Here is an 18,473-nt window from a genome sequence, read left to right as displayed (position 1 = left end):
ACTTGAGGCCATTTCCTCTTGTCCTAGTGACTGTTACCTGGCAGAAGAGACCAACACCCACCTTGCCACAATTGCCTTTCATTCAGTTGTAGAACGGTAAGGTCTCCTCGAAGCCTCCTTTTCTCCAGGCTAGACACAGCCTAAATAAGGAACAAGCTTATATTTAAAAAAATAAGCCTCAGCCTCTCTTTCCATGCCCAGATTTACATTCTTCCTTTTAAAGTAACTGCTCCTCTCTTGGATGCTCCTACTTAAGCTTACATCTATCCTACTTCAAACAAGATTGCACTAATCTGCCAAATCAGGTCAATTATACACAGACTGTGACAGAAACAGGCACGTAGGAAGTAAAAACTTGGTCCAAAACCCTGCTACCACCCTGTAAAGAGCCACAGGGGCAAAGAGTCATTTCATGGAACCCACTGAGCAAGTCGTCCTTGCTCCACGTGTACCTGACTCAGAGTAGCTTCAGTTAATTCCTTCCATCACCGAGCGATGAGGAGCTCATCGTTCGCCAAACTGAACAAGTTATTGAGTGCAGCCAAGTTATAAAGTTATGGTGGGAGCCTTGCCCCAGTGCAGCTGCAGGACAGTGCCTTGCTTTCAGCACAGTGACCACAGGATGGGTAACTACCCCGTAAACCTACACCCTAACTTGCAGTAACGTGTTACGCAGACATAACCTAAACTAGAAACTAGTTACCCTGCCATCTGTTTATAAATGTTGCAGCAAACTTTATATCAATATTACAGAACCAGACAGATCTTTGATCTGTAATTTGCAAAATTCTAGATTATTCTAATAGTCTGTCTTAGCTTCTAAGGAAATTATGAATTTATACTGACTGGCTTTGCAAATACAGAAATAGCCAAATAATCCAGTTTTCCAGTGGCATTCACTACTGTCATACAAGACTGCATCAGTTTATCAGACTTAATTCTTCCTGTTTCCAATGCCTAGAAACTGAATACCAGTTTTCTGGGAATGGCAGTATGGCATTGGAAAGGCATTTTTACTTGGAATTGTTCAGACACCTACAGGGACAGCTTATCCTGGTTTCACAACTTTCTTCTGAAACAAGCCATCTTTTCTCTGAAAGCGTATAGATAGTATTTTAAGGCTTTAAAAGTATTTAAGGCTCTGAGTATTTACTCAATGCTGAACAAAACCTGACCAAAAGGGTTGTTTAGAATTTGGAGACTGATGGAGATGGCAAATTAATACGGCATTAATATGAGACTGAAACTTTCAAGCCAACTAAACCAGACAGAAACATTTAAAGCTTTTACAGCAACAAAATTACCATCTGTTTTTATATATTTATATATATATCTATTAGACATATTTTCAATGACAACTGTTAATCTCCACAGACCAACGAAGTCCTTCAGAGGACGCTGTTCCCCTGCCAGCACAGACGGAGCCGCTCAGGGCATCATCTCCCACCAGCAGGAGCCAGGTCCCTGTCTTAGAGCTGCTGGGTTTCACAGAAAAAGTCTTTTCAGAAGGACTCATTAAAAACAGAGAATTAAAAATACGGCAGATCATCTCACTTGGATAAAACTGCAAATTTGTGAGATAAACCACAAATTACTGCAAATAATTCAGTTGGATGCTTCAAATCTGCTTAGTATCTTTGTATGAGGGATTCCCCTGAGAAACAATATGTATCCATATAGGGTTTTTTTCAGGATCAAGATCTGTCAATATCATGCATTTTGTAAACTCCAGCACCTTCTATAATACAAGATTTTGTCTTGTGCTCTCTCTAAGGCAGGGTAATACTGTAAAAATATGCATTTTACTATCCCAGCAATTTCAGGTCTACCAGTTCCTCACTAGAGCTAGCTAGGAAACAGCAGAAAAAGCTTAGCCTTTCTCTTCCAGAAAAGAAACAAGACAAGACACTGACCCACTATCTTTTCTGTGGTGTAATTTAGGCCTTCATCTGGGAGAGAGGAAAATCAGGTCAAGCAGAACAAGGAGCTGAACCTGTGTTTCACCTGTTACGGACAAATACTCTGTTCTCTGCTAATTTGGGGTCTTTTTCCTGTACCAGATCAGAACTGTTTTTTTCTGAACCTGAGAAAGCTTTCCCAATAAAGGCATATAAAAAGCTTTGGTGCTGAAAATACAACCTTTTATCAAGAAAAAGTCCGTTTTATTAAAAAAAAAAAACCAAACCCCCAAACCCGGTTAAATTTAGACACTACCTTTCACAAACAGCCCACACAGTGGATATTTTCTCCTGATAAGCATCAGGTATTAACCTCTTTCTGCATCTTCAGAGATAATTGGAGCCAACCCCTTTAGAAACAAAATGGAATGTGGACATCTGTTCACCGTAAACATGTGAAGAACATTTTGAACACTAAATTAAACTGCAAATTATATTTCTTATTCCATTATGTGGCAAAAGTAAAAATTATACATATGCAAGACAGGGAAGCCTAAATGAGACAGACCAGACAGCACATGAAAACCAATTTCTGATCCAGGCATTCGTCTGGAAGATAGGAAACAGGTCAGATAGAGCAAGGAGTCAAATAGCTGTTCCCTACTGTCAAATATCATTGTTACAGAAGGCCTGAGAAATGAGCGTGAAATGCCTTTAGGTGTCTCTGTACTATCTTTCTTCTTAGAAGAACACAATTACTTTGATGTGGTAATAAACTCGCGGTAAGGCTGACCCCCGATGTTGTCACCAAGACTGCCATTATCCTAGCAGGATATACACACATTATCCCCAAAGCATCTGGTCTTCACAGCAACACAGAGCACTTACTACATTAATACTGAATGAGACGTTTATTCCAGGTTTTCCTTAATAAGCAGAGATTGTCCAAATGAGCTGGATCAACGCTGGTAGAACCTCCATGTGACGTGAAAAGTCTACCAACCATAACTGCCTTAATAAGCACCCTTGTAGTGGAGTGTGGACAACACAAAGCGTGAAGATCAGTACAGAGCACGGAGGCTCTTACCAGGTTTTGGGAAGATGATTAGCACCCTCAGCAGAACCCCCTCGGAGGAAACTATCTCTTGTGTATGAGCCCCTTCATGTTTTTACTCTGAAGAAGCCAGTGTGCGTTGGACTGATCTCAAGCTTTGTGCCTGTAAGAATCACTACAGAACCTGTTTTCCTGCCGTTTATCACTTCCCAGTCACATAACTGTGCTGTAGACAGATCAGTGTATCAGGCACCCCACCATTTTGGAATTTATCTGCACTCGCACTGCTGCATTTTTCACTAGAATCATTTTAACACAGAACCACTCATAGGTGAAGGCAAAATACCCAGTTCAGGCTTAGATTTAATAGAGAGATACGCTCAAAGATACAAGATTAGTTGCCAGTGAGAAAAATCCATCTTTTCTCCATGTGTTGTTATAGCTCTTGCACCAGACTATGACATCTTTATGAAACCTGCCCCATGCCATCTCAACCAATCCTCCGGCATTTACCATCAGAAGGGGGACTAAATCACTGAGATAAAGCGCAACGGTACTGGTAAAGTGAAATACTATTTGGACAACTGAGTAGCTAGTTTACAAAGACAGAACCTGATGAAACAAATGCTTTCCAGCTAAATCACTGTCATGTTTTGTGCAATTTCCCTACACGTCATTTTGTGATGAGCCATCTTTGCTTAAACTCTTCTCTCTGGTCATGAAGCAGCTCAGCTTGTTGCACTGCTGAATTTCCTTCTTAGAGGGCCCGCAAATGTGATCTGACCAGTCAAATGACTGATTGCACCTTGTCCACCCAGGCAAAAATCAGAGAAGTCCTCCTGAAAGATGGTGGGAGATTGACGCCAACAGTAACATCTCATTGGTGGGAACAGAGTGCAAGTTGTAAAGTCAGCTGCTCAGATCGCGGGCTAGGCTGGCACAGAACGTACCCGTCACACTGCATTTAAACTCACGGTTCTCCAGACATGGGATGGCCAACAGCAGATTTAGGAAACCGTAATGTGCTCGTAAGAGGAGTGAAGGGCAGAGCGATGTTTCAGAACCTCATCCCTGCAGAAGGTGCTGCCTCTCCTCCGGGCCCCAGCGCTGAGGGCAGTGGGTGCCTGCCAGCGGAGAGAGCGGCTCCCATCCCCGGGGAACCCAGCCCCGGGGAACCCATCCCCATCCCTACGGAAGGCTGCAACCCCCACTCACAGCCATCTGCCGGGGCTGGTGTGTAACCAGCTGTAGCCAAGTGTTTCTGCCATCCTATGGTAAACTTCCTTAAAATACATGTGCAAAAATCACCACGCAGAGACCTAGAAATTCTTCAACTAGATGCAAGTTCCAGATTTCACAGATGAATGGTGGACTGGAGGTGCAGCCTTCAAACTCCTCTGTGTGGGACAGCTGTAATCTCTTCTTTGATTTCTCGTGTCTGTGGCTTACAGGACGACACGCTGATGAAAACGTTGTGTTGACAGGGATCTGCATTGCTACACATCTCCATTTTCTATCTCCTTTGGGATTTATACTGAGAGCAAATAAAAGGAATTTTCTATTTCGTTATTAGGCAGTTTTTAAAGGAGAAGTTGGTTTTGAGTTTTTTGTTGTTTTTTTTTTTTTCCCTGCTGTCAAAGATACTGCATCTACCCAATTCCAGCCTCTCTCCACAAAGCCGCAGTCTTCACAAGCTGAATTACAGAAGACTACCTATGGCCTAAAAGTCCTGGCAAAACCAGACATACTCCAATAATTTAAATGAAATTTTTGAAAATAAAATAACGTTGAGTAACCAGATGCCAATACATTCTTACTCTCCAGGACAAAAGATGAACAGAGAAGAACAAAGAACCAATGCTCCTTTAAAACTAATGGAAGGATTTTGGCCAAATTCAGACTGAATTTTTCTAGTTTTCCAAATAAACCTGTGTGACTTCTTATCTAAATGTTATTTTAGCTAATACTAAATATAGAGAGATATTAACTTGGTAAAGGCCGGCAGTTCATTTAGAACTGAAATATGAAATGGAAATCGATTGTAAATCCCCCTCAATCTTTCCAGAAAGCAAGCCAGGGGGTGTGTGGGGTGTCGTACAAACTCATTGCTGGTTGGTTTTCTAAAAGGACTGGAAATTCAGTGGAAGTAGGGGGGAAAGCTCTGTTATTGTACACAAAAGTAACTAAAGCAATTCAGTTTAATGCTGTGTGGAAACAGCTCTCACACTAGTGGATTTTTTGTTGTTGTTGTTTTCATTTTTGAGACAGTGACACAAACTTCCAATTCTAGAATGAATTTAAAATATTCCCCTTTTACATCAGAAACATGAAGATCACCAATACTCTTGTGATTTTTAGTATCTATTCTGCTGTACTGGCAGAGAAAAAAAATAAAACCAACCCACTGAACACCTATTCTGCACATTCTGTACGAGTCACTGCTAGCTTACCTACAGAAACAAATATTATTTCCAGTTGTTTACGTTTTGGTTTTAATATTGTAAGAAACAATTATAAAAACTGATAGTGATTTTGTGTGTGATTTTCTTTGCCCACTGCATTAGCAGCAGATCTGTGATTTCAGTTCATCTCTCTTGGGCTTTAACTTTTCAGTATGTTCTGACACCGAATGCATTCACATTTCCGTTTCCCACTGCCGCACCGTTTTACTAACGCTTCGTTAATGTTGCACTTCTGGTTTTGAGCCTTTCGCTCCAGTTCTGCAGAATAAAGCCTAAGTTCCTATTTTAAAGTAAACAAACAAACAAATAAAAAGTAAAGAAGATTCATACTGTTCACATGAAGAAAAATTTTACAGCTTCAGCACAACTCAAATTTGAAAAAACGTCATCTCCTACAATCTGCATCCTGAGGTCTCTACCCACACCTGATCAAAGAGGAGGGAAAACATGTCCCTCATTCCCCCGAGGATATCTTTTCTTTCTTATTTTACCTTGCTGAGGTTTCATATTCCCCAGCCTGTCTCTCATGTGATGCATCTTTCCTCATCTATAGATAAATTCATTAAAACTTCTGAAGCGACTCTGCTGCTTCTCTCCTGTAATGCTATTTCTAACAAGGCAATTCCTTCCTTCCTTCCTTTGAATCTTTAATGCATCAACACTAATCTAGGTTGATTTGTGATGTATTTGAACTGGAAGGACTCTGTTTATATCTCCTTGTAACGGAACTGCAGTTAAGAGGAATGTCACCCCCACTGGATGCATGCTCACAGATCTTACACTGACCTCTCACCTTCAGGGACTTCACTTGACCACTGTCACCACATAGCTCTTAAAAGCTAATTTTACAGGCAATAAATAAAATATCACCTTTTGATGATCTCATTTTTGTGAAAGCTTAATATCCTAGAGCAACATGAATAATTATTATTCTGTGAACACACAGTTGATGTGCCACTCTTCTTTGCAATTAGATTGATAAAACAGCACAAAATGACAATCGCTGCAAAAGAATCTTGGTCTGAAGCCTCTCCCTCCATATATGCTTTTCTGAATACAAGCCAGTCTTAACCAGATGACATAATTACTGCAGAAGGGCTAAAAACCTTTTCTTTTTGAGACAAAGTTAAGATTTAGAGACAAAATTCAGATTTAGAGCCAGATTTCAGAAGTTCTATCTGGGGTTAAACAAGGCCCATGTCAAATTTGTTTCAGAAGGATTTGCCTTCCACAACATCCACCTCTGGCTAATCAGTCCTATTTTCCCTAAATTCTCTTCCAGTCATAACTGCCCCTATCCACATCCAACCTTCAAAGTCTTTCTTGAAAGCAAAATCTTATTTTCCCCTATGCCTCCCAGAAATCAAAAAAGGAAGAAAAACCAAATTCAAGAGGAATGCTGACAAGTTCAGAAAGGTTAAGTAAAGCTGACAAAACAAATATTCAGGTTCTAGATAACTGATCATTAAGAGACTCAGAAGTTTCATTTTTTATTTATTCAAATTATTTGAAAATATATTCTATAAATATTTCACAGATTACCTTTGTGGTGTCTAGTACAGTTAGCAAAAACTTCTAAGCTTAAAGCAGGAGGTTGAACTTCCCGAATTCCGCTGTCCAGAGTCCTCTTTCAACACAAATCATCCCATGTCCTCACAAATGCAAAACTGGAGGGAGGCGGGGAGATGGGACGGACACGGATGACAAAAAGAGAATAAAAGGAAAAGGCAAAAAGTCCAAGATTTTTGTTTGGGTTTTCTGGGGGCTTTTTTTCAGGAGGCGGCGAGTGGGGGTCTTGAGGTTTCAAATACATTTCTGAAAAAACAGTTCTCTCGTTTTTAAACTCTCTGGAGTTGTTTTGCTCATTTAGAGCCCCAGCCCTTCGGAAGGGGGGTTCTTATCCATTGCTGCACAAAGAGGCAACCAAAGAACGAGTAAGTGCAGATTACAGAGGCTGTCACAGGCTGGAGCACAGGTTATGGCTAGCTCCACAGGAGTAAGACTTCTGACGTCGGAAGAAAGGCAGACCTGAACTGTAACATGGTGGAAACCAATAGGAAAAAAATATCAATGTAGACACCAAGTGCACATTTTAACAAAGAACATAATTGACAGACTTGGGCTGTCCATAAATTTTGTGTGGAAGCTGAAAAGACTTGAAACCTTCAGAGCAGAGATGACAAACAAAACCTGTTTCTAGTGGCGGCTTCACACTGATTGTAAGTGGTTTACAAAAGAAGTATGATCAGTTTATGGAAGGAATTACATGGCGGGGTTGTCTGCAACAGCAGAAGCGTGGCCTAATGACCTATAAGCTTTCCATCCTATTTTTTTCCTTTGAGAAAATAATGCATTTATTTTAAAAAAGGATCGGATAACATTCCCAGTGACCGGGGAACCCTCTACATTTAAGCTTCGGAGGTCAAATGGGACAACTTGAATGTTAATATGCCAAATATAAAATTAATACTGTACATTAAAAAACTGACACAGACTTTTTGCGTAGGATAGTTGCTTTCAAGGTCATGAACAAAAGAGTTGAAGGTGGAGTCCAACAATTTGGTAAAAAAAAAGGGTAAAATGACAAACCCATTCTCAATGCCTTGTTCCCTGCTTTGGAATATCTGCACAGAACAGTCAAAGCTTTCAAGGTTACACTTTGTCTCAGGATAAAAACTGATCAAAAGAAATATCTACAGCCTACATACAACTTACCTTTCAAGATTCGTTGGGCCAGGCAGGTCTACTCCAGAACACTATAAAGGATAGTACATGAGTACATTTGTACAATTTATGTGTATAGAAGTTCCCAATCCTATAGATACACACAGGACTACACATGCCTGAAAAATGACTCGTACATGAAGTTGTATTTATCATCATGTCGAAGATGTAAGTGCTCCACCACTGTCATGAACTGTATTTGTAGAGCAGTTAGCCCAGATGGAGAAAGTCAAAGCGACATTTCAAACATAGTTCTATCCTTTCCTTCAAGCACGTGACTGCCATTTCTTTTCTCTTTGTCCCATTAGTACTCCCTCCACAGATGAAGGAGATGACAGAGAGAGTTCAGGGACTTGTCCTGCCCAGTGTTAGCAGGGCTGGCGGGTTCCCTCCTCTCAATACCGACGGGGAGCATGGGTTGCACTGCCGTGCAGCATGCAGCCTTTCCCCTTATTGGGGATGTTGTTATTTTGTTGGGTTCCTCGTGGCTCCCATGGTTTAGGCACATTTCTCCGGTATTCCAAGATCAACAAACTTCTTCTCAAAGTACCTGCATTTGGGTTGGGGATTTTTGTTGGTGTGGTTTGTTTTTTTTTATTTAAACATCTTTCACTTAGCCAGAAAAGCTGGTTAAGAGTGGAGAAATTAAGGGAGGTGGAACCTGACAACATCTAGGATGGTTGACGGTCCAGTACAAGGGCCTGTGTGTGGGGTGTTCTGACACTGCTCTATGTGTGTCCTACATCCATTTTGTTATTAATTTGACTCTAACTTTGAGCTGAAAGGCAGCAGGTGGCAGATCTGACTGCAAGAAGCCATGGATGCAATTCAGGAATTCTGAAACCCCATCAGGTAGTTTCAAGAGGTTTCCTGAAAACAGAATCTTAACTATCTTGACTGTTTAATTAAACTACACGTACACAATTTAGCATGCATTAATCTGTATTAAGTATTACATAATTTGTATTCAGATCTGTGATGTAAACTCAAGACCTGACTAACATACACCTAAAATGAGCTAAGAAGCTGGGTTTGGCCTGATGCCGTTAAAACTCTCGCAGAGCCATATCACATTATTTGTCACTCAGATAACAGCTATGCTCAACAAGCCGGGTTTGTTTCAGAGGTCTATTGAAAAAACAAAAACAAAACCAAACCAACTCTTGTGTATGTAAATAACTAACAGTTTTTAGATAATATTGTTGCTAGTTTTCAAGTGACTGTGGTTCAGATTCACTTCACATTTAATGCCAAGGGAATGTTCTGAAATGTAACCTGCACTGTGACAGACAAGGTGAGATTAAAAACATATTGCTTCAGTATTTCATGCATGCATGCTTCAAAGAAGTTAAATATCATTATCAGGTGCATCATTAGCAGTTCTGAACACATTTAGTCATGAGAACCCTAAGCAATCCCACAAAACTCAAATAAGCTGGACTTTATTTGTGTAAAGCTTGACTGACACCAGCTGATGTTGGCTACGTGCAGTCCAGACACAAGAGCTCTCATCTGAGTGTTCAACTTCTGGAAATTAAGCCTTGCATTTAAAAAAATTGCTTCTTTCTGAAGCCACCTCCTTCAGAAGTTCTGTTCCTAAACCAAACACACATTCAACCACAAAACCAAGCTTTTATAAAGCAACACCAGTGCCTTTGGAGATGATCACATTGCACTTGACTACTGCGTCAAATACTTTTTACTCTTCTCAGGTTATGGAAATAGCAAAAATTTATGCTGCTCAGTGCTAATTATCAGTGTGGTATTAATTTTTTCTTCTCCAGAAGGAAGATAAATACATGATTTATTTAACTCCTGAGCAAAACGCTCATGCTGTCACTGTCCAGGGCAGCAGAAAGTTTCAGAGATCTCTCTTGCAGGCCAGGCATGCTTACAGCCCGTGCATGTGCACGTACACACACAGAGATAGATCACACTACGCCAACACACAGAAACGTAGCTGAACAGAAGCTTTTCCTCTTTTGAATACAGATGGGAATCAAATGTAAGTCAAATTTCAGAACGGACTGGGAAATTACCTAACTCACGTTAACTGTCTTTATTCGTATGGAAGAGGGGCCCTTCTTGGGCCACAGGTGTGTCCAGTGGACTGGCATCGACACCAAGCCCAGGTCCCCTGGTCTTGCATATGCTAAGTAACATAATTTTGAAAGAAAGGCTTAATAAAATAAAATAGCCTTTGCAGTCAGAAGGTGTAAAAAGGACATTTCAGCAGAACCTTACTTACTGAGCAGGATCAGGTGGAATTGTATGGGAACTATGTAGTCAGAAACCAACTAAAGTAAGCACCTCCCGAGTAAAGGGACACAAAGCTCTGCAACCAACACAACGCCGCAAAGGAACAATGCTGTCTGCGGCATACAGACACTGTAGGGCTTTTGGCCTTATTAGATGCAGCTTAATCTGGGAGGCTTTTCAGGCTTTGTACTGCATCTGTATGAACTTCACCTCTACTCTTGAGGGAGCAAAGCTAGAGTCCCCTGTTCAAACCAAGTCAGGAGAGTCGTGCTGTTAATCGAGTGTCCTTTCCCCCACTTTTAGAACACAAGGTATCTTTCTTTTCCCTTGACGTATACACAGCTTCTATGTTGACACATGCATATACAATTTGGCAGATAAAACCTGCTTGTTCATTACAGGCTCTGCACTTCACCATGAAAGGTCAAGCAAAAGGAAAAGCTAAACCAAATACAAAGCAAACTATAATGGGAGCTATACACACAGAGACCAACAAAACAACGGGTGTCTGGCAACAGGCTTTCACATGGAAAAGCACAAGAAAATAAACAAAAAAAAAAAAAAAAAAGGACTGGAAGAACAAAGAACAAACATTATTCTCCAAAAAACACAAGCAAAAGAACTCAAATCAAATTTTAAAGAGCACCCCAAACCAAGGACTTAATACATTACAGTTTCCAGGTATAAGAACAAAACCAAGAGAATGGATATGACCCTTTGATGTATGTCACTTTGTTTAAAAATTTGAGATAAACAACAGTAATTACTAAATGGATTCACCTCTAAGAAACTGGCCTTGGATAATGTTTAGGACATAGTTTTAAAAGGGCAACGCTGGAGCAGGAGAACATCCCTGCAAGGTGGTATTCCAGCATACACTGAGCAGTGTGACAGACAGTTACTTTGCTCCACATTACTCCCTCAAAGTACACCTTTACTCTGCAGATAGAGAGCAACTTCACTTAAAAAAGTGAAAAAATAAATGAGTTTTACGTAAACTGGCATTAGATATTTCCAAGATTATAATCTCTGCAGTGCCAGACAATATGAATTTATTTTCTTTAGAAGGAACCCCTTTGCAGCCTATACTTTGTTTCCTTTTAGATTATGTAATTTCATTCATTCTTGAGTCAAAAGTAGACATACATGGGTATTTTGGCTTTAGGCAGGGACACCATTATTCCAAATGATAATTGGTAATTTATCCCAGCACCACCAGCAGCACCATTCCCGACACACAGCCGCAGGGATCCCTAACATGCCTTCTGACAATATGCAAAGGGTCATCTCGCATAGTAAGAACAGCCTCCAGCATGGATTGAAATATAAGAAAAACATTTGACGTACTTGGATCTGACAAGATTGAGTCGGTTTTCGGCAAAAATTGGTCACAGCGGACTCCCTGGTAGCCCTCTTTGCACCTGAGAAAAAGGGGATAAATGACAAACATACGCATGCGGTAGTAAAAGGTTAATTTCAAGGTAGCAAAATCAACTGAAATTCTCCCTGCCAATGCTGTGAGGGACTTGCATGTTTACAGTTATTTCAACTATTGTGGAAGCAAGGTTATTACTGAAACACAATGGAAGCATGGAAAACATTCTGTATTTCAAAACACTGAACCCAAACCTTTTTGATTACTTTAGAAACTATGAAAAGAAATATCATTTAAGCATAACCCTTCTTTTAAGTATCAATTCAGTAAAACAATCAAATTCTCTATAAAACAGAATATTTGTAATAACATAAACTTATTAGGTAACACAAAGCTTTATAAAGCTTCTGTACTGCACAAGCCACCAGATCAACAACTTTGTCTTCAGCTGTTTGAGTAAGCAGGGAATACTGATCTCTAGCCATTAATTTTAAGACTAGTTTCTACTGTGCTTAGAAGAGAACATGTTTAAGCATGACAGAGAACATCAGGCACTGTTTGTAAGTGGACAGTCTTAGATGTCTGCTGGATTATATTTCAAAGGACATAAACCAGAGTATCCTTCTGCCTTAACAACCAAGAACTGGCTTTGACTGAGATTCTAATACTGTTATTTATCTTGAAACCTTACTTTGAAGAAATTCCATTTACTGCATTTGGACTGTTCTCAGAAGTCTCTCTCATTTCAACTAAGTGTATCAGAATCAGACCTTTAATTATTTATTTGCCAAGCAGTTTTTCAGAGAAAAGTGATGGACGCTTTAATTATAAATGATAGCAACAGGGATTCCTTATCTCCCAAAGCTCTTGCACATCATATGAACAATATGCTCAAATCAGCATCACCACCCTTCATTAGGATTGACAGCTGCAGCTTGAATGATGTGATAATGTCAGGAGCAGAAGTTATCTGTTCCTTCACAATGCTTCTACTCAGGTTTCCTCTAAAAGTTGCCTTTTAAAATGCTTTTGGTTTAATAAATTAATGCTTCACTGAGAAGTGCATCTCACCAGCAATAATTCAGGGATTAGTAAGCACATATGAGCAAATATGTAATTATAAGAATTCCCATCAGACCCCAAAATGTAGTAGAAATGTACAGTAAGAAGAAGATCTACAAACCCGTACAGGTATCATTTCAAAACCTCCATTCTGCCTCTCTCCCCAGTGGATGCTGAGCACTACGTTGGAGATCAGCTTCTGCTCTGGTACTCGCCTATCTGTAAAATGACTGACCGGGAAAAAACGGAATTCAGATCCTATGGCAGTGGTCGTAAGCTATCAGCCAAGGAAAAAAAAGGTGGTTTTTTTTGGTTTGAAATGCAAAATACTCGAATAAAATTGTCCACTAGTCAGAAAAACCGAAGAAGGCTCCATATCCTCAGACGCTGCTGTGTGCACCTTTTGCCTCTGACTATGAAATATCAGAAGTTGCCTCACAGCAAACAGAAACTCTGCTCCACAGACTTGAGGAGAGTCACTTCAAAGCTTAAGGACAACCTCCATGCATGGGGCTATTCCTGCCTTTAGCCTTTTCTATTAACTTTCTGTCATACACTTGTACCTGCCTTGGTTACTATTACCTTATGGCACACGTACAACTCTCTGTGCTAAACTGTTGGTCTGCAAGTCACACAAGTGTTCACCACACAGCCTGATCTCATGACTAAAGCCTCTGATCTATGTGTGAGGATAAAGAGCCGCAGTCTGGTATCTCCTGGCAGAGCCGCACCGAGTGCTCATCAGCACACGGGAATTCCCAGCAGCCAGGAGCAAGGAAAGCAATGCCACAAGTACTCCCACACCAGCAGGAGCAACCCCTTTCTCCTCCCGCTCGGATGGACCCATCTGAGCTCACAGGGCACATCTGAGCCCTGAGTTCTGCTGTCTTCCTTCCCTCATTCACACTTCAGAACAGAAATTTAGACTATCTCACTTCACAGCTGAGAACCAGAGTTTGCACCATTTATTCCAGCTGCCAGTTGGCCCAGGCAATTAGCTTTGGTCCAGCTAATTAATTTCTCAGGCCAAAATTCAAGGAGAGAAATTTTGCTACTATTAGCTGCTAGGGTAGATTTGGGGGGGCTGGGTGTGTCTCTATTGCAACCCTGCCATGTCAGGGGCCAAACCAAACACCAGGCTTTTAGTTGAAGAAAATATTTTTTGCATCTCGTAAGAACTGCAAAAGGTGCTGTAGATGTCTCCACCTTCCATTTAATGTTGGTGGCCTCAAAAAACAATCTCACAGGAGACTTCTGTAACTGATAAAGTATGACCCCAGTACAAGACTCTAAGTTAGATGTGTGTCTGTGTCTTTCTCTTCCCGACTTTGTTAAGAGAAATGGGTTGGAACAGAATATATCAGAGAGTCACTTTGATTTACAGCTCCCCGGTACCTAACTGAACGGCATGCTGCCACAACTATGCCATGCACTCCAGAGAGAATGACAGGGGATGGATTTCTTCTCTGCAATGTAATGGCTATCATCATATCAAACTATTATTTTTATCCTGACTTTATCATATACAGTGCTGCTTTTCTCCATCACTATGGAACTGGATCATACAGTAATCAGCTGATTGACTGACCTGGATGAATTTAAAGTAGTATTTTCACTTACCTGTACATGTCTATGAACATTCCACAAGAGGAATTAATTTTTGTTACTTTCAAAATTTATTACAGACGTAGATGATATATCAAAGAATAGATATAATCTTTTAATGTCATTATGTCATCTTACTCTAAGATAACAGCTAAGGCCATACATAGCTTGTTTTAAAAATTATATTAACTTAAGCAAAGACAAACAAAGATTAAAAACTGTCCTCTATAGTTTCATTAACATATTATTTTTGAAATTCCTAAGACACTGAATAATAGCAATATCTGCTCTGCCATACCATACCCAAGTTCAAACCTTTGTTAATAAGTCTTGTGACACTGAAGTCTGGCAGAATATACACTTGATGGTTATAATGTTAATACAGAAAAGGTTTATTTACCATGTTGCAGCATCCTGTAATCTTTGTTGAAGCATTTGCCATCCACCCTAAGTGAACAGATGTCATAGTTGTGCCCGCAGTACCCAACGTGCACTCATGCTGCTAACTGGCATCACACCCCCAAGGAAAAATAAACCCAAACCAAAAAAAGTAATCCACCACAAAACCCCTATCAAAACAGCACTGTTATGTCACATACAGAAGTTCAGGGAAGTCCAACTGAGGTTGCTCAATGCTGGCATATGCAGTGTGAATGATCACATTTCTATTTAGAGATATATTAAAAAAGCAGTGAGTAATCCAGAAAATCTTGGAAAACGCTTCGATGCAGCCAACTGTTTCAGAAATTATTATTCGATCATCCAACAAGCAAATGTTTATTTTTTATGCCTTAAAAAAACCAACCCAAATGAGATGAGGATAAGATATTGCTGTGAGGTGAAGGCTCTGATCTGTAGTGGGACGTCCGCAGCGACGGCTGGGAAGGGTGGGCTGAGCTCCATCCAGCCCCAGAGCCTCTTCTGTGCTGAAGGGCTGAGCTGTGGATCAGGCTTGGGCACTGCCTGAATGCAGCCCACGGCAAAGAGCTCGCTAATTACTGTTAATTACAGCCTCCTTGCAAAGTAAGCATGAAAATGGAATTCTCTATTTTACATTCAGATTTTCACCAAAATAACTGTACCTGTCTGTGCTCTAGACCGAAAACATCAACACGAGTATATGAATGGAATGATTTAACTATTGCTGATTAAATGGTATGAAAAGAGAATCACAGGTAATGCTGATCTGCAGCTGCTAGAACGCTTGCAAACAGTACATCTCTAAATTGTATCTGCTAAATCCAGCTAAGATTATTTTATCATGTGTTCTTCACATCTTTCTTTGGCAATGTACTTTCTCTAGATTATGTTTTTCGAGGTCTGACTGCATTGTGCATTGCACTTCATGGTCACCCAGTGTCCCTTGTGTGAAAACGTAACACAGAAACACATTCCTTATTCCTGCTGAGAAGTTCTTTTCCTACTTGTGCAAATTTGTGCTCAAGTATTAAAAAGTAAGGAGAGTATGAACATTTATTCCATCTTTTTGTCCCCATTTTAAATATTAAATAGTATTAATACATGTATATTATAGTCAAAAAGATCACAGACATGTGGACACGTCTCAGAATTGTTTCTCGTGTATTCAATCATTATGGAGCGAAGGGGGATTTCAAATAGAGACTCCATCTCATGGAGGAATAACAGCACTCCAAATCCCTGATCTCCTATGCCACACACTCGTATAAAGTTAAGTGAGCAGGGGAGGAAGGGGTGGCAAACTGCACACTACATGAAGCTGAAGAATAAAGTATGTCTAAAGCCAGAAGAAGAAAGGGAAGATACTACAAAGAACCTACTTAGAGGAGTTAGGAAAGAACATACAAAGCTCATGGCCAAGAAGCCGTTACCATCCCAGTTCACGTGGTCCCTAAGTAGTTCCGCACAGAGCTCCGTATCCCCATTACACTGGAGTATTGCAGCTCTCACGGGATGGTAACGTACCGAAGGCAGGAGAGAGAGTGGCACTAGCAAACTGCGGAGGTTACGAAAGATGATGACGCCGCTAACCCCCAGCTCCTTCCTCCTTCCTTGCGATACTGCCCAGCCATTTGAAATGGGAATAATTCTTTTTTTTTTTTTTCCCTAAGTGTGGTGATCACATTGCCTTGGGTCATGTGAAGAAGTTTGCATAAAATAGTTCCTCTGCACAAAGTCCAGAATTTGGCAACCATAAGATATATGATTTCCTCTGAAATGGAAATTTTGAAAATGGCATTTGGAGCCTCAGTGACAGACTATGCCAGAAGACAAAGCTGTAATCCTATACATCAGGAGAGTAAGCGTATGCTAGGCCAACAGTGATGTGTGACATTTAACAGAAATGTCTTAACAGTGCAGTGCCCAGAAAATGAATTTACATAAACCTAAAATCCAACCCTAGTCTCAGAAACAGAAGTTACCCAATTTAAAAGGTGGAATTAATAGCACCTATGAAAAATGAAAGTTCATTCTTGCAGTGTATAACACGTTTACTTCCACTTGTAAAAGCTACAAAATGACAATCTCAAAAATATTATTAATTAGAACGATTCATCACAATCCATCTCATACTTTTACTGGATCAGTTACAAATTATTTTCTGGTGACACCATTACAGCCACTGCACGGATGATCAGATGCACTAAGAGCACATTCTGCATCTGTTATTTATTCTCCGAGAGAGGAATTTGAGATCTTGATAAAGAAATATTCCAATGGTCTATAAATTTTGGTCAAGTATTTATTTTCACACTGAGAATGGGTTAGAGAGCCAGTTATGCAATAAATATACAGCAGCAATCTATGACATTGTACAGGCCATTGGTTTGTCCCACAGTCTCGTCTGAAATATGCTGTAAACAATGAAAAATAATTCCTCTGCTCTGCAGGTAATCTAAATGTAGGCTTCTGTGCCTGCAACCAGAATGACCTTAACTGAAATAAAGGGAAATTTGTACTGATTATAGGAGTGTTATTAAGTACAGCTTTTATTCCCAAGGGAAGAAAAAAGGGATCTTAACAGTGAGGGTCAGGCAGGCTATCTTGTCATCTGACATGTGCAGGGTGCCACTATAAGCAGAAAACAGGCCTCCTAGATTCCACAGATCAGACCACTGAATCACAGTTAAGAACACTTCTCAGTGGATACCACGCTCAGAGCCAGACAGAAAATGAACCCTTCATAAAAATCAATAGTTTGCTGGTCAGGCACTCACCTGAGAAGTAAGAGATTCACATTCAGTTTTTGGTGTGAAAAATAAGCATTGAAGACTTGAACCCAGGTTTCCTATATTGCAAAAACGTCCTGATCATTTGATTATTATCTATTCTATGAAAGACTGTTCTTGGGAAAAAAAAAATCAGTTACTCCATCTCAAAATAGATTGAGAGGAGGAAAAACAAGATAATGGAAATAAAGGTTTCCAACAGAGCTCTACCCATGTTCTACCCATGTGTCAGCAGGTGAAACAGTCACGTGTCAAGCCCTGGACAGAGTTACTCCTGTTATCACCCAACAGTTGGTAGTGAAATACAAACCAGAAGTAACACTCTAACAGCAAATCAGCTGATGGCTACTGGAGACTCTTCCAGAAATTGCAGGACACGGGAGACAAGGTAAATACCGAGCAGTGCTGGCGGAGGTGACATTTCTCTCTTGCAGATGTTTCTGTAGTTTCACAATGGAAAGACTTTTTCAGGTTGACATGACTTTTCCCATATTTGTCATAAAAGGATCATGCAGCAACTTATGAGCAAACTGTTGAAAGGAAAAGGCTTTTCTTACTTGTGAGTGACTGTGGGCGTTGGGCCGCGGGCGTGCGCAGGCTGCCGGCGGAAAGCGCGCGGGGCAGAGGGCACAGGCAGGAGGAGGAGGAGGAGGCGGAGGAGGAAGGGTGACAGTGCCTAATGCAAAACCAGGTACAAAAGCCTACCATGGCAACAGGGGAAGCTGCCCTTCATTAATTCCTCCCTTGATGTATTTAACACTCCAACATATATAACTGAATAAAGCTCAATCTCTTTCTGAAATGAAACATGGAACTTTACAGCTA

General features: G+C 40.4%; 1 protein-coding gene across 4 annotated transcripts in view; it reads right to left on the bottom strand.

Annotated features, from left to right (window-relative positions):
* Positions 1 to 18,473, bottom strand: part of NRG3 (neuregulin 3) — a 204,827-nt gene that overhangs the window by 88,735 nt on the left and 97,619 nt on the right. For 2 of the 4 annotated variants that reach the window (XM_026851928.1, XM_026851927.1), the window contains exons 2-3: positions 11,745 to 11,818; positions 8,130 to 8,170 (exon numbers count right to left, since the gene is read on the bottom strand). The gene's annotated coding sequence lies outside the window, so the exon portion shown is untranslated. The remainder of the gene's footprint in view (positions 1 to 8,129; positions 8,171 to 11,744; positions 11,819 to 18,473) is intronic. The other 2 variants (XM_026851926.1, XM_026851925.1) reach the window with 1 other exon arrangement.

This window comes from Athene cunicularia, assembly GCF_003259725.1.
Source record: "Athene cunicularia isolate RWA chromosome 6 unlocalized genomic scaffold, athCun1 chr6_part2, whole genome shotgun sequence".
Taxonomy (NCBI): Eukaryota; Metazoa; Chordata; class Aves; order Strigiformes; family Strigidae; genus Athene; species Athene cunicularia.
Note: the sequence above shows the minus strand (reverse complement) of the source record. Positions and strands in the feature narration are given on the sequence as shown.